The sequence below is a fragment of the Panthera tigris genome, chromosome F2, assembly GCF_018350195.1.
Source record: "Panthera tigris isolate Pti1 chromosome F2, P.tigris_Pti1_mat1.1, whole genome shotgun sequence".
Classification (NCBI taxonomy): Eukaryota; Metazoa; Chordata; class Mammalia; order Carnivora; family Felidae; genus Panthera; species Panthera tigris.
In genome coordinates, this window is record NC_056676.1 from 65,295,164 (window position 1) to 65,320,924 (window position 25,761).

General features: G+C 44.5%; 3 long non-coding RNA genes across 7 annotated transcripts in view; 2 read left to right on the forward strand and 1 right to left on the reverse strand.

The window, feature by feature from the left end:
• Window positions 1–25,761, reverse strand: part of LOC122234991 — a 120,461-nt gene that overhangs the window by 55,367 nt on the left and 39,333 nt on the right. The gene's annotated exons all lie outside the window — the stretch shown is intronic.
• Window positions 1,446–2,834, forward strand: LOC122234992. Of its 2 annotated transcripts, none has more exons than XR_006213019.1 (2): window positions 1,446–1,492; window positions 2,679–2,834. It is a non-coding gene; the product is annotated as an uncharacterized LOC122234992 (long non-coding RNA). The 2 variants fall into 2 exon arrangements; XR_006213018.1 differs by having other exon boundaries at window positions 1,452–1,607.
• On the forward strand, window positions 11,841–15,357 carry LOC122234993. Its single transcript, XR_006213020.1, has 3 exons — window positions 11,841–11,945; window positions 13,540–13,605; window positions 15,161–15,357. It is a non-coding gene; the product is annotated as an uncharacterized LOC122234993 (long non-coding RNA).

The following is a 25,761-nucleotide window of genomic DNA, read 5'->3' on the forward strand; positions in this document are numbered from 1 at the left end:
AAAGCCCTGGAGACACATGTGTTCTAGAAAGGCCCAGCTTGAAGCCAAATAAAAACTGAGGTGGTTTGACACACAGCCAGAGCATGTCTCGCTCATTAATGACACAGAGTCCTGCGTGCAGAAAAGTGAGTGCAAGCAATGAAGTCTCATGTGCTCTGCTAGATGTGCCTGGAGTTTCATCGCCACGGCCCCATTCCCGGCCTGGTCCTTCAGGTGCCCTCTGGAGCAATCTCTCTCGAACTCCAGCAGGGAAGACAGAGAGCGGCAGAGGATTTTGGAGATGCATTTCCACAGAAGTGCCCTTCGGTTGAAGAGTCCATCACTGACCCATGCCCAGAAGCAGAATGACACCCACCCTCTTCTGCCCAAGCCTGGAAAGCCCCTCACCAGAGCAACTTTTTACCTTTAAACCCACAGAACCTTATCAGAAGGTGTCAGGAATGACACAAAATTAATAACACCCAGTTTCCAAAGCCACCCTCAATTATCCACTCACAAGCAGAAGTGAGAGGGCACTTCTTTTGCATCAAGGCAAGAAATTATCCCTAGAAGATGAGCCACTCTGAACTCTAAAACCGGTAGGGAATATGAGTCTCCACAGAATTCAACAAGATGCCAGGACAAACTTTCATTCACTTATGTATTCCTTTTATAAACATTTGCTAAGGACCCATGCTAGAGCTTTCTCCTAGCCCATTACCCACCTTTGTATGAATTCCTAGAGTGCACCGTCCCTCCAGGCTTGCCCAGTGGAGTAGGTACCCACTCCAGTGCCTAAAGGTCTCAGGGCCCCTCCCCAATCCTCCTTATCCCAAGCAATCATAAGACTTGACCTCCAGACACTTGATAATCGAAAGCAACTGAGTCTAAAATGCCTAGGGGCGCCTGGGGGCTCAGTCGGCTGAGCATCCGACTTCGGCTCAGGTCATGATCTCGCGGTTTGTGAGTTCGAGCCCCGCGTCGGGCTCTGTGCTCACAGCTCAGAGCCTACAGCCTGCTTCATATTCTGTGTCTCCCTCTCTCTCTGCCCCATCCCCACTCATGCTCTGTCTCTCTCTGTCTTAAAAGTAAATAAAACATTAATAAATAAATAAATAAATAAATAAATAAATAAAATGCCTAATCAAGGAACAATTCAAAGCAGAATCTGATAGGCCCGTATTAGCAGTTCAGAGAGAAAATAACAAAGGAAATCCATATTAGGTGTGAACTTAATAGCAGGTTAAATGGCAAAAACAGGGCCTGTGTTGAACGTGGTAACCAGTCCCCAAGAGGGTCACCAACCATCCCTACCTCCTGGTTTTCATGCACTTGGTAGCCCCTCCCACATTTCAATGGTGCTGACTTGTGAGGTCAACAGGACACTGAGGAAAAGGTGGTGTGAAAGCCTTCCAAGGCTAGGTCATAAAAGGGCACTGAGGTTTCTGTATTTCTCTCTTAGATCACTCACTCTGGGGAAAGCCAGGATGGAAAGAAAGTTGCCACCACCCAGGTACCCAGAGTTCTGGGGCTAAAGCTTGCCTGAATTTGGAATCCAAGAAGAATTTGGTCTGACTCCACCTATACAAGATCTAAAAGAGAAGAAACCTTCACTTCATCTTGAGATGGTTAACTCGGAAAATAAGGCCAGGGGTGGTGGTGTGGGGGGGGGGGGGTGGGGAACAGTCAATTAATCCAAGGTTTTGAATTTCTTTAAAATATGCCTTAATCATCTGATACCTTTTAAATATATAAAGTAATATTTTATGAATGTCAGCATTTTTAGTTTAAACTGGACTATGATATGTTTACTAGTTGATTGTTACAGGAAGCCAGATTTACTTACATCACACATCATGGCCTGGCTACCCCGTGTAATTGGTAGGCAGCTAAGGTGGGGCGGGGCGGGGGGGAAGAAGTGGGGACAAAAACAGGCTACAAAGTCCAGCAGTGCAAACCTACAACTGTGCTGAGTCAGCACAGGTCACACAAACTGACCCATATGGTGTAGGAGTTTGAGCTAGTCAGGCCATCCACGTTCTTCCCCATCCCAATGCCGTAAAGACTGAAAAATCACATTAGGACAACTCAGTCATCCTCCATTTCTGGAAAAGTATTCAGTAATCTCTGAAGCCAGCAGAGAAGTGCCCAACTGCCCTGTAGGGGGTGGTATGACTCGGGGAAGGAGACTCACGTGTGGAGGGAATCGTAAAACATCAGATATTTCACTACAATCTGAAGGATCCCGATATATAAGACAATTATAAGTAACTCTCAGTCACTAACATGTGTTACTCACTGAATGGTTTCTTAATATTAATTAATTAGTGGCAGATTATATGATTGTCAAAATACTCACTCCCTCCCCACTAGGTCTATCCCTATCAGAGGATTATACCTCCCACCCCAATGGCATCATCCATGAAGATGTGACTCAGTTTGGCCAATGAAATATGAGTGAAAATCACGTGCCACGTGCCACTTTTTTTTTTTTTTTTTAGAGAGAGCACAAGCTGGGGAGAGAGTCAGAGGGAGAATGAGAGAGAGAGAGAGAGAGACAGAGAGAGAATGAATCTCAAGCAGACTCCACGCTCAACACAGAACCCGACTTGGGGCTTGATCCCACGACCCTGGGATCATGACCTAAGCTGAAATCAAGAGTTGTTTTGTTTTTTGGTTGTTGTGCCACTTCTGAACAGAATCTTCTGGCTCTGCATCCTGTCTTCCTCTGTCAAGATACCAGCAATATGCCTGATAGGAGCTGTCCTCCAGTCTGGGTCTCTGGGTGAAAAGCCAAAGCCAGATCAATAACAGAAATACAAGATAAGCCCCAATAAAAAGGCAACCGTCACTGAGTTTTTGAGTCATTTGTCATAGCAGAATAATGCAGCCTAAAGTGCCAGACTAATTCCTGCCTTAGGACACTAACAAAGGAATAAAGGGAAGTGAACACGTCCCTGAGCCAAATACAACTGTAATGTTAAATGTGTGGCTCCCTCCTCAACTGTGAAACACAGAATAGTCAAACTCCCAGGGCTTGTGGATTGCTTAGCAAATTTTACAGCATTTCCTAAACTTCAGACATTCTTTTACCACCTTCATAATTGTTGCATATCTGTGTACCAACCACGCTGCTATTTAATTAATATTTTAATTTACTCATGGTCATATTCTAAACATGTCAATTTAAAGAAAACTGTAGCGTTACAATACATGAAACACTACTGACATTTATCTTTTTAAATAGTTATTTTTGAGAGAGAGAGCACGTGCCCATGTGCGTGAGTTGGGGAGGGGCAGAAAGAGAGGGGACAGAGGATCCGAAGCCGGCTCTGTGCCGACAGCAGAGAGCCCAATGCAGGGCTCGAACTTATGAACTATGAGTTAATGACCCGAGCTGAAGTCAGAGGGTTAACCAACTGAGCCACCCAGGCACCCCAACACTACTGACACTGATCTTAAACAGAGGTGGAAAAATAAATATGTAACTAGTTAAAAGAATGCACCTGTGTACCATTTTGGCTATTTGCATAGCCTCACGGCCAATCTTGTGTGCTTCGGGAATCATTGCTGCAGTGGGCCAGGCATCAGGGGTCAGAGTCCCGGGTTCCAGATGATTACACAGAGGGTAATCTTGGCCAACTTCCTCCGGACCACATTTTCTCAACCATAAGAAGGATTTATACCACAAGGTCCTGCCTAACTCTAGCATTACATCATCTGCTGTCCTGAACTGTCGGACCTCCTCTTGCTACTGTGCCTGAGAACAATCCATATGTGTCAGATCACTAATAACCCTCATGGGGGGAGGGGGGGAGAATTTCGCTACTCTACAGAAGGCTCCTAGTTATGCTAAGAATATAATTCTTCACCAAAGAGATCATCTCAAAACGATAAAGCCCAAACAAGGGCAAATCTTAATCTTATTTCATCTCCTTTTGTGTTATGCCAACAACTTCTACTGGTTAGAATTTTCTCATGCTTCCAAAATGGTATCTCTCCCATCCTTCCCCCAGGGTGACTTTGTCTCCCCCTGTGGCTTAGAGGAAGGAAGGAAGGAAACCACAATTTCATGCAACAGGCAGTTGCTGGCTAGCAGTCAGCAGTACATACCAACCTGCTAATGCAAAGCAAAGGAACAGTTGTCCATTTGAAGAGTAATATCCCTTCTACTAATTCCAGACCTTGAAATCCTTTTATTGCCCAAGTTCAGCAGATTCCTATTCTTCAAAAATGAACATATGTAAAACAGGCTCCCATGAAATTTACAGATTTTGGAGCCCAGAAGGAACCCTGTATCATCTGGCTCAACCGACTTGTTATACAGATGAAAAAATTAAAGTCTCAGTCATGCAGCTAAGAAGAAACGGAGCAGGAATAAGATCCAGGCTCCAAGCTCACAGGGAAGGTGATGGTGCATGCTGGAGTTACAGCCTCTGCCACCTTCAGTTTGTCGGATGTTATTCAAGTCATTCGCTTCTCCTGGCCTCAGTTTTTTCATCTGTAAAATGGGGGCCACATTATCTATCTTTTAGGGTTATTCTAAGACTCAAATGAGACACACCAGTGGGTCTCAAATCTTAAAGTTCAAAGGAATCACCAGATTCTTGGACCCCTAGAATCACTAGAATCATTAGATTCTACCTAATTCGGTAGCCAAGTTTTGGCATTTCTAACAAGCTCCCAGTTAATGCCAGTCTTCTGTACGAGCAAGAATGGCCTCAAAGTGACTCCACAGGAAGGTTCATGAATTGCTGCTATCATTACTACAGCTGCTACTGCAACTGGGGTTAGGGCAGGGTGGGGAAGGGCCACCAGCGTTAAGGGTGCCACAGAAGAGATGTCACAGGGCTCTAGAATGGGGCCACTTTTCAGCCCAGACCCCAAGCAGAAGATTCTTCCTTCTGAGGAAGGAATAATGCATTTCTGACAACCCCATAACAAGCAGATACACTGATCTTAACAGTGAGTAAAGAGCCAGGATCCCACCCCACCCTCCTCCAAAAAAAACGGAGAAAAGATGAGAAGGGAGGGAGGGGGGATGAGAGAAAGATAGAGAGAGAACAAAACTGACTGTAGCACCCTACAGTCAGCTATCATTACCTAACAAAGCAAGCACACACCATTCTCCACAGGACCAGTATTGGAGAGTGATAAGGACTAAATGTGTCCCCAAAATTCATACGTAAAACGCTGACCCCCCCCCCATGTGATGTGTTGAAATCCTAACCCCCAATATGATTGTATTTGGAGGTGGGGTTTCTGGAAAATAATCATCTAAACGATGAGGTTATGAAGGTAGAGCACTTATGATAGAATTAGTGCCCTTAGGAAAAGAAACACAGAGAACTCGCTCCCTTGCCTGCTCACTGTCTCTCACTCTCGCTCTCTCTGCCATGTGAGGACACAGCAAACAGGCAATCATCTGCATACCAGGCAGAGTCCTCACCATATACGGAATCTGCCAGCACCCTGATCTTGGACTTTGCAGCCCCCAGAACTATGAGAAATAAATATCTGTTGTTTAAGCCACCAAATCTGTGGCATTTTGTCATAGCAGCCCAAGCTAGGGCAGAGGGGAAAACATTTCTCTAGTTATAAATTGGTAAACATTTGGGGTTTAAATGCTCCGCTGTGGACAAGTGCAGGCTCAAAACCAATCATCATCAGGTGAGGGCACCCAGCCGGGGGGACGTGTTTGACAGTGAAAGCGGTTGCTACTGAGTAAGTCAGGACAACAGGAGCCAACTAATTAACACCGCCCTGGGCAAAAAGGGCCATCTGTTCACCCTATAGAAAGAATACAACTGGGAAGACTTCTCCTGGAACTTCAGGAAGAGCAGAAGAATTTCATAAGTGTTAGAAATGGAACAATATCTACACCTATTAGGTCTGAACCCAGAGTCTGAAACGGGTATTATATTAACCAAGAGGCAGCGAGCACACTTGTGAACACCCGCAAGGGTCAGCAAACTTTTCCTGAAGAGAATCCGATAGTAAATACTTGAAGCTTTTCAGGCCACATACAGTATCTGCTGCATATTCTTTTTATTGTTTTTAACCCTTCAAAGATGCAAAAAACATTCTTAGCTCCAACGTCATACAAAAGCAGGCTGCGGGCTAGATACGATGCCTGGTTAACAACAGGGGCTCTGTACTGAAGTGGCCTGGGTGTGAATCCTGGCTCCACCCATTACACATCAGCTGTGTAAGGAGCAAGTCGCTTAACTCCTCCATGCCTCAGTTTCCTCATCTATGATGGGCAGATAATAACAGTACCTACCTCACTGGGTTGTGAGAAACAAATGAATATAAGCAAAGCATTAGAATAAGGCCTATGTATATTACTTGTTATTGTTATTACTTTTGAGAACATGTATATGCTACATGTGTGTATACACACACACACACACACACACACACACACAATAAAGACTATTCAGAGGAATTCAGACAACTTCCAGCTCCTCTTCTCCAGTGCTAGTGTTTTACGAAGGAAAAGGAAGCTGCAACTTTTATTTCACCCAGACTCTTCTGGAAAATTCTGGAGATCTTTGCCTGGTGTGCTCTAAAGTGCCCTAGTCCTGTCAATATAAACAATCACAAATCGTAACCACAAATTAGGTGATAGGTCATCACTGCAGTGTGTATGATATGAGATCACATGGAAACAAAATGGATTTTCATGGATGGCTTTCATAAATAAGTTGTGTCACAAATACATTATCCCCTATCTTATGCACATAATTAAGTTAAAACGTTGCTGATCAGAGGAATGAGTAAATAAACCAATTAATTTAACGAAATGACTGCACCATGGAGGGAGGGAAGCAATCCATTGCTTTGTTGTGTTTATTTTAATTTCGTGAACAGGATGTTTCATACTGCACGGCTGGCCCAACAAGCCATTTGGGGCATGGCTTCAGGTCAAACACATGCCCTTCATCTATCAGAAGACAAGAGAGGGAGCACGTAGAGATTTACTGGCACCTGAAAAGATGCCTGCTCAGATAAGAGTCCCTGTGCACAGAAAACCCCAACTATGGAAAGTGCCATTTTCTAGGTGATGAGATCACCAGGGAAGGTGAGATTAAGGACACCATGGTTTTTGCCAGTGATGAGTGTTTTCAATTTGGGGCCTTCATTCAGCTCAGGAAAAGTAGTTTTCAATTTTCTTTGATTGCTTCTCTAGAACTATGACTCTCACCTGGGTTCCTTTTAACACCTATAGAATTAGGGAGGTTCTTCCCAGATCTCCTTAGTCAGATTTGCCAAAAAGGAGGCCCCGGCTAGGCATGTTTTTAAAAGCTCCCATGATTCTGATGTTTTAGGGTTGAAAACTAATGTAAAAGGTTAATGAAAGAAGAATGACTGTCTAAACCATCCTGGATTTTTTTTTTTCAATCATGAGACTGAAGAAAAGCTTACAAGCATCAAGGCATAGCACTGAAACTGATTGGGATGGGGCAAAGCTCAAGATATACTACTTTAGGGGGTGCCTGGGTGGCTCAGTCTGTTAAGCATCCAACTCTTGATTTCAGTTCAGATCATGATTTCACAGTTTGTGGGTTTAAGCCCTACATTGCGCTCCGCATCGATAGTGTGGAGCCTGCTTGGGATTCTCTCTCTCCCTGTCTCTCTGCCCCTCCCCCACTCTCTCTCTTTCTCTCAATAAATAAACTTTTTAAAAAAGATATAATACGTTAGGATTGGTGAACCCAGCACAAAACAGGTAAATTCTTGCTTGATAAGCAAACTGTCTGGCCTAGTGAGCAGGCTACGGTCTCATAAATTGATCTGTAGGAATTTCCCGAAACCAACAGTTAAGTTATTCGTAGTCTTGTATTTCCCAGGCAAAGCTTTCCTGGAACAACCAACTATGTCATGTTGGCATAAGTAGCTATCTCTCTCTATCAGAGTGCCCAGCATATGGTAAATGCTTATACCAGTTTAGCTACTGCTGCAAAACTGCTATATAACAGAGCATCGTAAGATTCATTTGCTTAATAAATTTTCATTTACTGTTAAGCTTGCACAGGTGTGGGTTGAACTGGATTCAGCTGATTTCAGCTGGGCTCACTCATATATATTTACCTATGAGCCAGGCTAGGGGTCCCACATAGGCTGGGCTTGTTGGAGCAGTTCCACTGGACATTCTCTATTCCTCTTCTAGGACCAGTGGCATGACCAAGGCATGGCCTTCTTATGACAATAATAGAATAGAAGAGGGAAATCAGAAATTTCAAGTCCTCCTGAGGGCAAGGCTCAAAACAGGAACATATGTACTTCTATCTCTTACTTTTGGTCAAAACAAGTCACATCACTGAGGCCAGATTCAACAGGCAAGGAAATAATCCCTGCCTTTTAAGTGAGAGGAGATGCAAAGACACATGGCAAAGAAGGAGTTACAGACAGTGGTGAAACATGGGTGCCATTAATGCTCTAAAACACAGTGCTTAGTAAAATAGTCATTGAATAAATAATCAATTGTATGGTTTGGTTTGAAAATTTGGATTTTTTTTTCTTTTATCTTTATCTTTTTTCTTTCTTTTCCTTTAGATATTTATTGTATGCCATTATCAGCCTCATGCATTAAAGGTGATGATGCACACATATAAGACTGGTGATTCATAAATCATTCAACTCAACAACAGCCCCTCTGCCATGCCCTGTGCTAAGAGCTAAGCATACAGTTAAGAACAAGATAGGCATGGTCCCCATTCTCATGGACCTTTCAAATCAGTCAGAAAGACTGACTTACTTGTGTGATGAGTGGTAAGAACACCAAAGTTGAAATGGTCGTGGAAATAGCGGTCATCTTCTTGTGCACAGAATCTGTTTCTAACCAGGATCTTCAAGACAAAGTGTTCTGTGAGTGGGAAGTCTACCATTAAGTCATCAGACTGGGAGAGGACATGCTGTCTCCTCAAGTCTCAAGGCTCCCACCCTCCATGACCTGTGGACATCCTGGAGACTACGGGTGTCCCTCCTAATTCACTCCAGGTCCAGAGAAGAGACAGAGTTACTATCCCCACATGTTTCTCAAGTGCTTGACATTGTTCATCATCCAGCTTGCTAACTGTCCAAGGCCTCCCTGCCTGCTGTGAGGTTTAAGACAAGCAAGAGGCAACAGGGAGAGAACGGTCAGACCGGCAGAGACTCATCCTCATACCCCTGAAGTTGACTCACAGTTCCAGCCCCGCAATCTGGAGGCCATTGAGGTGGTTGTTGGATGAGCGTGTGATTGTTTCAGGAAAGCAGAACCCTGAGAGGTGAAAACTTAAACAAGCAAAAGACATAGTACCCAATTTATATTCCAACATAAAAGCTTTGGGCTAAGAGCCAGATGACTTTCTTGAATTTAACTTTTTTCTCAGACTCCTTAACTTAGCCAACTAGAATTCTCATTTTAAGTATCATCCTCTGATTTTCATTTGGAAATGAAGGATTTGCCGCCAGTAAAAATGGAATGTAATGTCCTTGGCTTTGTCAACTCCAGCACAAACAGGACTATGTAGGTTTATGTGATAGGTCTGGCATGTAGCAAATGTATAGATTACAGAAAATCTGTCAGAAGTGGATGACTGGACTCCTGCTGAGAAACAGATTGAAGAGCAAGAAACACCAAGCTATGTTCCCGCAGGTTATATGCTAGATACTAAACTTGCTGTTAATAAGAAGAAGATGGTAAGCAGGAAATTATCAGTCCTCCAGTGCCCCCATTCAGTCACTGCACTAATATTTATCATGTGCCTCTTGTTACCAGGAAAAACCAAAAAGGAGGGAATAGACGAAAAACAGCAAAGTAGGAGTGAATAATGGACAAATGCACGCATGACTAAGCCATCTTACACATTTGACTTACATTACTACATTTGGTCCTCACAACAAGGTCCTGAACTGTTGAGAATTGCCCAAGGTCACACAGTTGGTCACTGTCAGAGGTGGGACCCCAACTCCTGCCTTTGGATTCCTTTGCCCTCATCCTTTTTTCTTCCCACGTCTCAGATGGAAAAGGGTTCAATGCTGTGACTCCAATGCCACTGAAGAGCCAGAGAACAAGCTATGAAACCTGGGTGGGAGACCCCGAGTCCTGAAAATCATAAAGGCTCTAGAATTGGTGACCATTGACCTTAGGTGTGACTTCTGGTTATACAAACCAAGAAACATGCAAAGAAGTAAAAAGATACACTGCAGGGTGACTGCAGAAACCAAGCCAGGAGGAAATGAAAAGTTGTTTACTGTCTCTCCAACTGACCTCCCTACTGCAAAACTTCGCACCCTGGGCATTAAATATTCATTCATTCATTTACTCATCCAAATTTCTGAGGGCGTACAAGGAGCTTTGGGATGAAGATCTGCTCCATGCCCTTGTGGAGTTTACCATCGCTTAAACCAATAATCACACAATTAAAGGCATTAAATACAAGTTGCAGTAAGCGCTTTGAAGGAAAAGTAAAAGGTACCATGAGAGCTTATTTGGGGGGACCTGATTTAGATCATCATCAGGCAAGGTCTCTCCAGGAAAGGACATTATAGGCTGCCTCCTGAGAGCTGAGTAGTACTTTATAGGAAACATGAGAAGAATGGTCCAGGCAGAAAGAACATGGTCCCAGATGGTCGCTCACTTGTCTGATGGTTAAGTGACTGCCAGTTTGAGTGACAGAGGTGGCTGGGTTGTGTCTCTCTCATTGTGCAAAAAGCTGGTAAATGTTATCACGCAGCGGTGGTGTAGACAACAGGCGAGGACAAACTCCAAAGTGCAAGCATTTTTTCAAGTCTCTACTGGTGTCACACTTGCTCAAGTGCGTCTTGAGCACATGGCCAAGTACACAGCCAATGTGAGAGGACACTGCCTGAAAACAGGACACCCAGGGCCTGGAGACAGAGAGATGTGAACAGATTGGGGGAGTTCGCTGCAGCAATATACCCTACAAGACCAGAAGGGAGGCTTCGGTCCTGCCTGTGACTACAGGTGAGGCTTCCCAGAGGAAAGGACACTCAAGTGTGTGAAAGCACAATCACCCAAGTGTAACGTGAAAGAATGGACAGGAATTAGGGGAGTGGGAGGCAGAATACTCCTGGGACCGCCATGTTCAAAGGTTTGCAAGTGAAGTCAAAAGGCTGGGTAAGGAAATTAGAGATGTTTAGTACTGCTCAGTAGTACAGCGGAAAGTGGAAGTGGTTGAGAAAGATAAAAAGAGACCATAACAGGCTTTAGTAACATTATCAGATTTACGTCCTAGAAAGACCTCCACTGTCTCCATGTGAAGAGGTAGGGAAGCCCAGTAGAGGTATCCAAATGCGGGAGAAAGATAACAATGGCCTCACCTGGAATAGGAGCAGTAAAGATCAGGAGAAGTGTTCAGAATTTAGACATAATAAGACGTAAAATTAATAGGACTTGATGAGCAAGTGTGTGTGGAAGGGAGAGTCAAAAGACGGATTCAGATTTCTGCTCCAGGAAACAAAAAATAGGAACGGCACTCACTGTTAGACATGGTGGGAAGAGCAGACTAACTGGCTGGGAAGATGAGCATCACTCTGGATATTCTGAACTGGAATTTTCTATGGGACAACAAAGTGTTTTGGAAAAAAAGTTAGACCATGCAGGTCTGAGTCTTAGCAAAGAAATAGAGTGAGGGACTGTGTCAGTTTCAATTAGCACCAAGGAGGTGGGCTTACCAAGGCAAGTGCCCGAGAAAAAGCCTGAAAAAATGCCAGTCTTTGAGGCATAAGTTAGCAAGATGAGCCATCAAAGGACTCTGTGCCTTTGTCACAAAGGTGGTGAAAAAGCAGAGGGGATTGGTCACAGGGTGACAGAGGAAGAGAATGCTCCCAAAGGAGTGTGTGGGAAGCAGCACGTGCTGGTGGGCCTGAGGGGCCAGTAGGCTTAGGACTCAGTGGGAGACCCTTGGGCTAATGACTTTGGACGCGGCAACCCTAGTTGGTGTTTAGGATGAGAGGTAGGCTGGAGTAAATGTACAAGGAGGAAGAACTGGGGAAATGTCAAAAGCCAGTTAGAGAATTATTTCAACAAGTTGATGGGGAAGAGAAAAGCAGATGACAGAAGAGACTGGGGGATGGGAGGAGGATTACTTTTTTTAAGAGGAGAGAAATCTGAGTGTGTTTAAATGCTGACCAGAAAGATCAGTAGCAAAGGAAAGTATAACACACAGAAGAGAGAATGATTATCACTTTAAAGAAAAAGGATAATCATCCAAGACTTACTCCCTCCTGGACCCTTCCCTGTGGGCTTTGTCTCCACCAGTCTCAGGCAGACTGCCAGGTCTCGCCGTGAGGATCCCTGGGCAGGGTGACTGCACACTAACTATGCCTGCCATGACCTCCCGGCATGGACAGCCCCACCCCAGCCACTGGACACTCACTTCACTGAGCTCACTGATCACGTCGTTCTCATTCTGTGTGATGGGAAGGGCTATTTATCACTCTTAAACCTTGCAATGCGGACTTGAAGAGAATGGCTCTCTGACAAACTGCCCCAAGAGAGGCACCACCCAAAGAAACAAACAACCTCCACTCCCATCCATCCCACCCCCCATGATTCCTCCTGTTTTCATCACTTGAAGGCAGCCCAGCAGAAACCACACAGCAGCATTAAAGGGCTGGACAAGAACGTTTGGTTGTAAACAGGGTACAGATGCCAAAATACGTTAACCCTATTTGTGTATAATGAATGAAGACCAGGAACAGCCATCATTGTCAAGCAAAGAAAAGGAAGGAAGAAGGAAAGTGCATTTCCCAATATGCATGTGTGTCTTGATTGTAATTGTTGCTTCTCATTCTGGCTGTTTATGAATAATAGTGATCTTTGTTTCCTTAAAGACAAACTGAACAAAATGACGCATCTTGAAATGATCGCCCATTCTGCAGAAAGGGAACATGATAGAAACCTAAAAGCCTGCTGGATTGCCTTTATTCCAACCTCTCTTTGTATTTAAGAGTATCTGCCAAAACATATTTAATCCTATAAAACCCCGAAATGTACGTGCATTTTTTGGCTCACATATAGACAGTCTTACTCTATTGGAAAAAGATGCTATACATCTTCCAATTCCAAACCAAGCTTCTCAGAATGGCCTGGCTGGGCAGGGCTAGAGGAAAATCAGAGAAGGGTTGGGGGATCTTTACTGTAGTGCAAGGCTGAGGATGAGGTCAAGTTGAAACAAATCCCGAGAAATGGCAAAGGCTATTGTTAGCATGATAGCCATGGGCTCTGCCCAAGGAGATCGGGGCTCCAGGAGGGATTCTACACCCTAGAGGGTGATCCAAATCACAGGGCCAGTGGCCCCTGACTTGGAAAAGCTTCCACATACCTCCCATGGACCTGCCACCAAGGCACAGGGGAAAATCCCTTAGGCTGATTAGTTAACCCTGCTCAGATTTCCCTCGATCATCACCAGAAGTTGTACATGGCTGTAACTTCCAAATCACTTTAAGTTCCCTCCATACGGCTGGTGGAGAGGAAGGCTTTCCTCGAGCCCTGCTGAATCTTTATAGAACTTTAGTTTTCTTCTTCTCTTCTTTTTTTATCCTGAGGTTGCAGCTTCTTGGACATTGGAGAGACCACCTGCCAATGGTGGACCCTGAGAGGTGACAATGCAGGTACTCTACCCTTCCTTCTCTCCTTCTCATGTACATGTCTTTTTGCCAAAACATCCTTTTTGTGTGTCCTTGATCTTGGGAAAGCCCCTTAACCTTCTCATCTGTGACATGGGGAAATAACTGTCCCTGCTTCACAGGGCTGTGGTCAAGTTTAAATAAACGTGTGCATCGAAAACCCTTAGCACAGTGACTGACACCACAAAGTGCTCTATGTTAGCAGTTACCTTTTTTGTTATTTTTATGTTATTGCTGCTGTTTTGCCCTGGGAACTTCAAGCTTCTTGAGGGCAGGGATTCTATTTTGTTCTTTCCTGTCCATCCCCAGGAAATGTGACAAGCACATTGTGACAAGCACAATGTCTTATGGATTCATGTCAAATATAAATGCTGTTCAAAGGAGAAGGAGGGGAAGCAGGAAGAGGAAAAGGGAAGAAGCGGGTCAGGAAGTAGGGAAGGGAAGGAAAGGGGAGAAGGGAGAGGGTGGGTAGTGAGACCAGCTCATATATACAACAGGGGCAGCAACAGGAAGTGTGAACTCTAGACTCATCAAAGCAAAAACCAAATAACCAAACTAATGGACAGGACATTTACACACGGAATAGGAGCAAGACAGAGATGGAGGTGCTAGCTGGCACTGCCACTATCTGATTGTACAAACTTGGCCAAGCCCCTTCTCTTGGGTAGACTCATTTTCCATATCTCTAAACAAAGAAGGGTGAGCATGATTTCTAAGATTCCTTCCACCTGCAAACGTCTTGGCTTTAATGCTGCCACAGCTTTCTTGAAGTGGACACTGACCTAGCAGAGAATCCAACGGACAGCACATGGTCAATATGAATGCTTGTGGGAGATGGGCAGGATGGGGCAAGTATGGCAATCACAGGAGAAGGGGGAAAGGCCCATAGGTGAGGCACAGGGAATGAGAATTGACTCAATCCAACTTCAGGAAGAGCAAGCTGATATTCACTGAGCACTTACGATGTTCCAGCCACCGTGCAAGATGTTTTCATGTGCATTTTTTAGAAGCCAGACTGAAAAAGTCCCCGTCTGAGAAAGAGGAGGAGAAAAGAACACAACCAATGTTTCAAAGCCAGTAGTACAGATGGGAAACGAAGAGAAAATAGGAACTAGAAATCCACACATCTTTGATGACTTGGAAATAGAATAAGGGAGAAGGGAAGGGCTGCTACAGGTAAAACCATCATGGGATCAAATGACAGCTGTTGGTGGGGACTGATAAGCTGAATTATAGAGCTAGAGCTCTTAGTGTAACTAGATTATTGATGAGTTTTGGTGGAGAGAGCCAAGGGAAATTGAAAAGAGATTGACTGAGAAAGCTTTGTTTTCCTCCAAAAAAAAAATCTGATAACTAAAATCTAACCTTTATACTTGACTCTAATATCTCCCCACCTCCTCCAACCCCTGCCAAGGACCAATACCACTCTCTAAAACATAGATGGGGCCACCTTCTCTGGCTTGTAAATTCTAGCAGTCCTGGCCTCCCACCCTTTGCCTTAAAACTGTGTTCTTTTCAGTATTCCTCACTTTCTTCCCAGCCCTTCCAAATTCAAGATTGACTTGAACAGTCCGTCAGAGGCCACCTTGAATTTTCCTGTGGGCACCACATCCTGTAGCCCAACCCCACAACCAGCCCAAGCTCTCAGCAGACCTTTCATCAGCCAAGACTCTAGGCTCCAAGCTCCTACCAGGTACAAGAGTGTTTCACAAACTTCTCATGAATATTGTCATCTCATCTGGGGGTATGAGCAATGTAATGAATAGATGAACTAGGCCAACAAATCCTCATGTGGTTTGATTGGATCCTTGCCCAGCATCCAACAGTAGGAGCAAGGAGGCAGGCTTTCCAGTGGTCATTCACTCTGGGAGCAGGGAGACACGTTTTGAGCCCACCCCCTTCCACTCAACTTTTTGAATGGAGTCTTTACTCATGCACTTCCTTTTTTCTGGAATGTTCTAGTATCCACCTTCATCTATCGTTTACCTCTAAATTACCCATTAAATCCATCCTCAGCATCACCAGCCCAGGGAAACTTCCCTGACTACCAAGTCTGAGACAGACTGGTTTTCAGTACTGCATTCTTTTATTTCAAAGGACTCATCTGCAATAGTTTGCAAATATTTATTCATTGATATGACTATTTGATATCAATCACCTCCCCACTAGACTGTAAGCTCCATCAGGAGAAGGACCTGTTTTCTTGCTAAATAACCCTGCACACTGCCAGACACACATGGTTTCAACAAAGATTTGTTGAATGAATGAAGGAACTAGAGAGACAGAGAAGAAGTATCTAAGTCACTCTCAAACTGCATCACCATGCTGTCCTCAGGATGCAGGACTGAAGGGACAATAGTGGTTACCTTGTCCATCCCCCAGTTGAAGCAGGAAACCCTACCACAGCACTGACAACCCCTATCCAAAGGTTCCCCATTCACTCAACCCCAGAGATGCATGCTGAAACACTTATAACATAATATCCAAAGAGCTGGGTGTCTCTAAATAGAACTGTCTAAACATAAATTAAAATCAATTTTAGAATGCTATAAAGCAAACAACCTTGACCATATGAGATAAAATGCCTACAACTCCTCAGAGAATGTCATCAAAGTAGACTATTAACGTGGAACAAAGGACTCCATCAATGCCAGCCCTACACATTTTGATCTTTCCCAGACATCCACCAAAGGAACAAGATGCCTATAAATACCAAGACTTCCGAGAGTGTTTTCACAATAGCACTAACATCAGATAAAGAGCTGTGCCAAAAGAAACACTTGATTCTCAGAATGCTAGGGATAATGGCTAAAGTGTATGATTTATTGACAGGACAGCAAACCACAACAGAGCTAAAATTAGTCACTACCAATGAATGAAAATTATGTATATCAAGATAAATATACATTGAATAATCTGTAGAGAATCTGAAGAGTGCTTAACACCAACCATGCGGCCATCCCCATCAAGCCACAGTGGTCAGCACGGTAGTACAGTGTACTAGGCATTTTTACGATCAGCAGTTACACAGCTCTGTTGCTCTGATGGAACCTCTGAAAAGATTTTAGAAAGGATTTTAGAAATATTTTAGAAGCATATTATGTTTCAAGGAACATAGGTTTGGGAGTCATAATGAACTGGATTTGAATTTCAAGTGTGCTGCTTCCTAGTTTTGTGCTATTATCTCTTCAATAAAACATAGGGTCATATCAGGGATTGGTTAACTGTGGCCCTTGGGCCAAATCTGGCCCGCCACCTATTTTGTAAATAAAGTTTTATTGGGACATAAAAAAGTTTCTATGGCTATTTTCGTGTTTCAATGGCAGAGGAGCTACAAAAGAGGTCAGATGGCCCACAAAGACTAAAATACTTACTGTCTGGTTTTTTGCAGAATAGGTTTGCCAGCCTTTGGTGTAGACCGCACATATACTGTTCCCTGCTTGAAATGCATTCCCCTGTCTCCCTTCATCTGGCAAATATCTTCTCACCTTTCAGGATCATTTCTTGAGAGCAGCTTTCCCTTAACACCCAGGTAAAGCTAAATCTCTTGTTCTATGCTCCCATAGCACCTCTTTGGATAAGACTCATGACATTTGTAAATATCTGTTCACTGTGTGCCTTCCTAACTAAACTGTTAGCTATAGAAAACTCGAGATGATGCCTGCATCCTATAGCCTTACTCAGAAGATTTAAATAAGCATCTTAGGTGAATTCTACACAATCCTACCCTTCCATATCACTTCCAAATCTTCAGCACTACCCTTCCTGTAGTGATCAAAGTTTTACCTACTACAGAAAAATCCTGCTTCAAATGAAAGTCTTCAGAATGGAAGAAAGTTCAAATTCCCTACTACAATTAACAACACTGGGGATACAGGCAGTGAGCCAACACTGTCACTAGGAATATACAGCTTAATGGGCTCTTCCTAGAATCCAAAAGTCATTTCATCAAAAATACTTGCCAAACATCTGCTCTGTGAAGACACCATGTTGGTACTGTGGTACAAAGGACTATAACCCAATCGAGTCACGTCTAAGCCAAAGCGTGCTTTGAACTCAGATCATGAGGCTAAAATTTAATATTAGAATTTCCTTTGGGGGACATCATGTCCTCCCAATTAGCATACCATTTCCCAAGCAAACTAATACCACTGTATTTCCTTTAAGAATATATTACATTGTGGGGTGCCTGGGTGGCTCAGTCGATTAAGCGGCAGACTTCGGCTTAGGTCATGTTCTCACAGTTTGTGGGTTCAGGCCCCGCGTCCAACTCTGTGATGACAGCTCGGAGCCTGGATCCTGCTTCAGATTCTGTGTCTCTCTCTATCTCTGCCCCTCCCCTGCTCTCTCTCTCTCTCTCTCCCTCCCTCCCTCAAAAATAAACTTTGAAAAATCATTTTTTAAGTAAAAGAATATATTTTATTGTTTCCTTGTTTGAGCACCAGATGAAAGAACCAGCTTGCCTACAGAGACCATAACATGTGAAAACATACAACTCTAAATGACAGAATCATACCCAGTATGGCAGGATGGGAAATCAACTCACCAATAAGAAGATTGATATCACTCATGGTCCTCTTATTCCATGGTATGTGCTCATTGACAGAATGAGAGTGGAATTGTCCACATTGTTTAAATCTCTCTCAATCTCTCTCCCCTTCAAACACGCATGCTCACATACTGCCAAAGATATATCCCTTAACTTACATAAATTAAATGTCCCTGTGATGTTACTCTACATCCATTCTTCCCCATCCAGTTATCCACCATTGCATGGCAAACTGTCCCAACATTCGGTAGCTCAAAGCAACCCTTTTGCCATTTCATGATTTTGTGAATCTAGAATTCTGAAATAATTCCCTCTGGGTGTTCTGGCTGAGAATCTCACCAACTTCACAGTTTAGAAATTGTCTGGGTCTGAAGGCTGATGCCCAAAATATCTCACTCACATGGCTGGCAGCTGATGCCGGCAGTAAGCTGAGAACTCACTTAAGACTGTCAACCAGAGCATTGCCACATGGCCTCTCCATGTGGCTTGAGGCTCTCTCAGCATAAAAACTGGGTTCTGAAGGTCCCCATAAGTAGTGTCCAAGAGGTCCAACAGCAGGTGTTCCAGTGGGCCCGTTTGGAAGCGGCATGCCTCCTAAGCTAATCTCTGAAGTCACACGGCACCACTTCTGCACATTCTGTTGGTTGTAAGTTAGAAAGCCCAGTGCAAACCCAAGAGGAGGAGAATTAGACCCCACCTCTCCCTGGGAGAAGAATTTTCGGACATCTATAATCAGCGTAGGGACATTCCACACGTATAACCTTTCTTCCCTTTGGAAGCTGTCAGTGTGGAGCCCACCTCCAGGGTAGGATGGGGGAGTAGGTGGGACCCCCACCGTGTCTACTCTGCTGTGCCGAGAGTTCTCTGAGCTTTATCTCAATGAATCCCTGCAACAATTCTGTTGCTGTTCCTGTTGTTGCTATCTCCATTTTACAAAGAGGCTACTGAAGCTCAGAGAGATTAAGTAACCTCCCCAGGGTCGCACAGCAGATACAGGTCGGCCTCATTCCAACTTCTATACTGAACTGCCTCTGAGAGGCCCAGAAAGGGTAAGTGACTTGCCTGGAGCCCCCTAATAAACATCCATGCCACTATCAGATATAAAAGCATCGTCACCTTTGGCTTGTCAGCACGTTGTGCCTGTCTGTCCTCTGTCACTGAGCTCTATGCCTGGCAAGTGCAGAGCCTAATGAACAGCTTAACCAAAAACACTTGCATGGTTTTTGACTCAGCAACACAGACAGTGCATGCTGTAAGTCAAAACACGTGTCATCTGTGCTATATGTTAAGAATCCCCCCAATTAGGGGTGCTCTTTTCTACCCCCAACTGTGTGGAAACAACCCAGAAGGAATCTCCTCAGAATCAGGATGTACTCTGGATACATGGAAGAGAAGGGGGCAGGGAGCACACAGACTCAGCCAAACACAGCTCTGTCATGGGCTTCACTTTTCCTGGAATTCTACTTAAGAGCCGTAGCACTGGCTCAGCACCACAGATGGACAACCTAAACAGAGAGACTGAGCAGCAGCCTGAGTCACAGGGAGAATGTTTACTGGAGAACAAAGCTAGACCCCAGAGAGTAGCTCTCGTGAAGGGGGCGGGGGGAAGTGTGGGAGTGCCCTTGGACAAGTGGGTAGATGAGCAGTTGGAAAGCAAACCAGGCAATCAAGGTAGAAAAGAACTAACACTTTTAAGCCATAACTAAGTATTCAACCCATCCCCCCCCAACTCTGAAATACCTCTTATCATGCTCATTATAAATGACTGTCATCTGATCAGTCACTTGAACAGGATCACACTGCTAATGAGATCAGAGTCCAGATTTAACCCCTCCAGAGCAGGACCGATTCCCAAAATTCATTGCATGGCCCCCATCAGGTGCTTAATGAGCATCTAAGCAGTACACCAGATCGAGCAAGCCATAGGGTGTGCCTCTCCTGGATAGGCCTGTCGCTTGTTAGACATCATGTATTCAGGGCCTTGACACTGAGTTCCTGGCCCAGAGTAACTCCTTCTGGAGTGGCCAGGGATTTCACAGGGAGACTAAAACCTGCCTGCAGAACCAAATGTATATAACCATATTGGAGTGGTAGGGCCCCAGGCACAGGAAATCACTGTTAGGCTTTCACAGAGAAGACAGATCTGGAAGCAAGTATAGGAGTTATCATGGGTGAGGAGACCCAGATAGAGGGACCAAGATCCAGGCTTAGGCATGGGCATGACATAGTCAAAGCTCAGTGAATAGGCCCAGCTGGCTAGACTCCGTGCTTTGTATAAAGGAGAAACAGGAAAGAAATGTAGACAGGTTGGCTGTAATCACTCTTCTCCTTGAGTATCAGGTTACAGATTTTGGAAGGCTTAGGAAATAATAACTAAAATCTAGTAAGAACTTCCCATGTGCCAGACACTGCTTCCCAGCCTACAGCAGGATTTCTCAACATTGGCCTTACTGACATTTTGGACCAGAGAACTCTTTGCCGTGGGGGACAGTCCTGTGCATTGTAGAAAGTGTAGAGTGTTCCCAGCCTCTACCCATCAGCTGCCTGTAACACTTCTGCCCTCTGGTTGTGACAATCAAAAATGTCTCCTGACATTGCCGGAAGTCCCCCCCGGAGGCAAAATCACCCCCAGTCAAGAGCCAACATTCTACATGTATTAAGTTATTTAATTTTCACAACTCTAAAAGACAGTTGCTATGATTCGCTCTATTTTAGGGGTGAGGAAACTGAGGCATGGAGTAGTTATATAATGCAGCCAAGTTCCCTGGGTTTATAAGGGGCAAGAATCAAGACACTCAGCCAGGGCAGACTGATTGAGATCCCATGACTTTATTCACTATGCTTCATTTAACATGTTGAAATATTACATTTAAAAAATGTAAAATGCAGTAAGCCTTGTGTTTGCAATTATGGGGAAATCTGTAACAAGTTGCATGACAACCAATAATAGTACACAAAAATAGCATAGTAATATAGGTTTAAATCACAGGGGCGAAATCATGGGAGCTTTATTTCTTTCTATAATAGTGTTAAGTCATATTTTTTAAATGTAGGTGGAGGGTTTCATAGACTCCAGGCAAGACTTCTAACCTTATTTCTATCTCATTTTCAAGAAGAATTGGCTGAAATTAGTTCACCCCCATTCATTCTTTGAGACTCTCGGCTCAGGCACTACCTCCTCCTGCAGGAAGACCTTAAAACAGTGTGAGGCATATAAGAAACACTCCACAAATGGTCGCTGCTATTGTTCCCTCCTGCTTACAGATCAGGAACGGAGGAAACCAGGATTCAAGACATTGCTCTAAAACTTATGTTCCTTTTGTCATTCTGCCCCCTAAATGATTCACCCACCAGAGTAAGTATCAGAAAGAAGGGAATGAGTGGCTACCGCACAGGGTTAGACCCAAGTCAGCTGGCTTCAGGCCTCAGCTGGATCCCGCAGACAGAACTAAGGAGGAACCCGCTGGGTCTGGGAGAGAAACCGATGCCTTGTGCTTTGGTGCCCTCTGCTGGTCAAGGACTCAGCTGCTGGGAAGGCGCACGTGAATTTGAGGAGCAGGAGAGGAAGAGTGAACCCGTGCAGCAATCTGCAATAAAATCTCCCTAATACCTACGTCGATTTTCTCATTTTTTACAAAGAGGAGCAGAAACGTCAGGGATTCCAAAGCTGAGTAGAACACAAGCTTTAAGGGAAGAATATTTTAAAATGTTACATTTAAAAGAAAACTATTCAGACATTCCTCTGAGCAAGGTGCTGTGTAGGGTATCGTCACATCCATTTCCCTCATTTAACCCGATTTGGGCTGGCAGGGAAGGGATGTAGGCAAAAGGGCAGTGGACTTTGAAGCAGAGAAGGAGCTGGAAGAACAGTGGTCGTCGCACACTCACTGCACACACGCACATACACACCTAGTCTGATACACTAATAAATGGACTCATTAATGTTTAGGAATAGCAGCGTTCTTACACCCTAACGTTTGAGCTTTCACATCAGAGAAGTGTTGGATGGTTGTTATTAAGGCACCAAAACGGAAGAGGAGTTAACGTCCACTGAGGGTGCACACTGGGGCAGGCCCTTCACATGAGATATCTTAAAACCCTGTAAGGCAGGAATTATCATCCCCATTTTGTAAAATCCTAAACAGTTAAGTAACTTGCCCACAGCCACCCAGCCGGTGCGTGCGTAAGCCAGGTGCTGGCCCCCCTGAGTGCACATGGGACCCCAGACTGGCCCCATCACAACGGAGGTGGGGGTGGGGGGCGGATATTGACCAGAACCTGCAGCAGCTCCGATTCAGACAATCGTCTTGGAGCCCTTAAGGAGCAGTCTTAGCTGCGGCCTGTCAAGGAAAAGAGAAGAACACATCTTGGAAGGGGAAAAGCTGGATGCTGAAGATGAAATCAGATGAGCTTTCCTGGGGTGACTGGTTGTTCTGAATCATCCAGTGAAAACAAGCGTTTTGCCATCTGGTGATTACCTTGGGGCTGCGGTGTCAATCCCCTCGCCTTCACCCTGCCCTCCCTAGGAAAACACTGGCCCCTGGGTGGTCCAGATGGCCAGAGGCCTGAGCACAATGAACAGAGGCTCCTGTTCCACGTGAGCCTGTTTGCCACGGGAAGTCCTCCCATGCAAAAATACGTTCAGGCAGATTTCCCTCCTCCTGAATGGCTCGTTAGAGAGCCAACGACTTCGGGAAGGAAAGCATTCAAAGACCTTGGGAACTCTCTGTGCACCCCTTCCCCGTCTCCTTTTTATTAACGAGCCGAGATGCTACCATCCTCTGGCCTTACCAGCAATATGTGTACTCACGTGGGACAGCCTCAAAGGGGCCAGCTCCTTCACCAGAGAAAAAGGAAGGAGACACTCCTTCCTGTCAGTAGAAACACCCTCTAACTGGACTTTGCTACAGCCACCCGGGGATCTCTGACTCGCCTCCCAAACCGGAGAGTCCCTACCAGCCCTTGGGAGGGGGGAAATCCAGTAGAAGAGGACAGAATTCACCACAGAGTGAGGGACAGGTTTGATTACCCCTGATTCTCCACATCACACAGCAGTGAACTTGAACAGGATCCTCGGAAGTCCTAGACTGCCTCCTGCTGGTCATTTTGCTCATAACTTCTACTGCCACCTAGAACTAAGGTGATCTATTAGGTCTGGACACATATTCTAGCAGACATGACTTAGGACTCAACCTCCCCGAGCCTTGTTTTCATCACACCTAAAAAAGGTAACTATATTTAAAAGGGATAAAAGTAACTATGTTTAAAAGGGATATTGTAATGATGAAACCCATTAATACATCTGCTTGGTATTTGGCAAGCTGCTCATTCAGGTTTTTGTATGACATCATATTGATATTAACATTGATTTTATCATGGATAGCCATTGCTATCGGCATATTATCAACATCAATATTACAAAGGTCAAAGAAGTACTCATATATATCTTTGAGCGCAAAGTATACAGTTTATCCTCTGTGGTGATAATTCTCAACCTCAGCACTACTGACATTCTAGGCTAGAAGATTCTTCACTGTGAGGGGCTGACCTGTGCATCACAGTATATTTAGAAGCATCCCTGGTTTTACCCACTGGATGCGAGTAGCACCTTCCTGCCAGTTGTGACAAACAAAAATGTCCCCAGACACTGCCAATTCAGTGTCTCCAGGTGGGGGCAAAATCATTCCCTGGCTGAGAACCACTGATCTATTCACTGTGCCACTCCTTCAACTTTCTTTCATGGCAAAAGGGAAAGAAATTCTATTTATCATTCAAATGATGACTAAGTGACAGATACTTGAATTGTTGGCTCACTTTTTTCCCTCCATGCTGTATGCTAGGCCCACTTACAGATGAAGAAATTTAAAAGTCCAAGCCCATTTCCCTGCACAGGTGACGAGACGTAAGGGAAGGCCAGGTGTGATACCACCGGAGAAAGGAGAGCACAGAGGTTCATTAACAGGTCTTAAAGAAGCCAGAACAAAAGCAGAAGTCACAGAAAGCAAACAAGAGAGTAGACTAAATGTCACAAAACTAAAAGAGACAAGGGCCCTCGGCCCAACTGGCATGTGTTAATCCAGAGGACAGGATCTGCAGGTTCTGGCCAGAGGCTCAGTTAGAAGCAAGTAACCAGCTTTGGGGGTCCACAGGGTTCTTTTAACCTAAAACTGAAGAGAACACCCTCACACTACAGAAGGAATCTTTCAGAGTCTATGAAGGTGAGTGCAACCGGCTGGAGAAAAACAGGTAGGAACCAAGCAGAGACTTCAGATAAAATCCACTGTCATTCCAAGAGAAGTTTAGGTCTAAGCCAGGTACCTGTGTTCACCTGCTTGCATGGGATTTTCACCCTGAAATCCGTTCTGCTGGAATAAAACAGATTATACACAGTGACCTATTCACTGAGACTGGTATTATTAGGTGACTCACCATGTAAAAAAAAAAGAGATGGAAGAGAAAGAAACAGACCAGAGTGACTGTCTCAGGGGAGAGCAGATGAAAACAGGGATGCTTCCTGTTGCTTTAGTCATAAACATCTTAAGTGCTAAATGGGGCCACCTGTGTGACTATTTGCCCGGTGCAGAGCAAAAACTGTGGGAATGGGGGTTCAGATGAAATAGTCTGGGGGCCTACCTCTGAAACTGACTAGCTAGGCAACCCTGGGTGGCTCATTTTTCTCCTCTGAGTTGCACTTTCTTTCTTTTGGAGTCAAGTAACAGCAGTTGCCTTGATTAGCTTCCTGCGAGGCGTGGAGGAGACAGAATTGCGTGAAAGCCTTAATAGTGACCTCAGTGGAAGCAGAGAGAGTTGTGGGGCTCTCCTCCATCACTAAAGCAATGAGACAGTGTGAAGGGCCTGCCACCTAGATTCCCAGTCTTTCGCAGAATCAACTGGTCAACCACGTCACCTAATGCGAACTTTTGCTTATAGAGACTCCATTATTGTCTTCTGATTCTGAGAAGTTCCCTCTGTCCAGCAGGTTTATTGGAAATCTACCTTCCCAGAACAGTTTTTTGAGCACAATTCTATATCAAAGGAAGAAATAAAGCCCAACTCTAACTCAACAGTCTCCACTATCATGCCTCGAGAACCCCACATCTGTCAGATTCTAACCCCTAGTCAATCCACCCCACCCCCAGCCCCCAGCCAAAGACTGACATGGCGAGGCTTCCACCAGCCTTGCCAGTATGTAGGGGACAGAAGAGAAAGACCAGTCTCCCACTGGCTCCAGAGAATAGGTCCAAATATGTTATGGTGTTCAGAAAAATATGGTGCATTTGGTTAAGCATATTCCCCCTTCCATCTCTGAATCCAGGAGTAGCCACAAGGGACATTGCATCCATATGTTTTTCATTCATTCAAATGTAATTCACTAAAACACTGCTAAGCAGTGCAAGGCCAAGATGGGTTTGTGTGCTGTATCATTTATTAATTTTGTTTTTACTCCAGAAGCAGTAAATTATATTTTCCTGAGATCAAACACTCTCAACCCTCAAAATATTTACATTTGAGCCAAGCACAGAACCTCCACACCATACATGGTTGAATCATACAGAAACATATATCTCAGCCCTGAGTGGGAAAGGATTCTC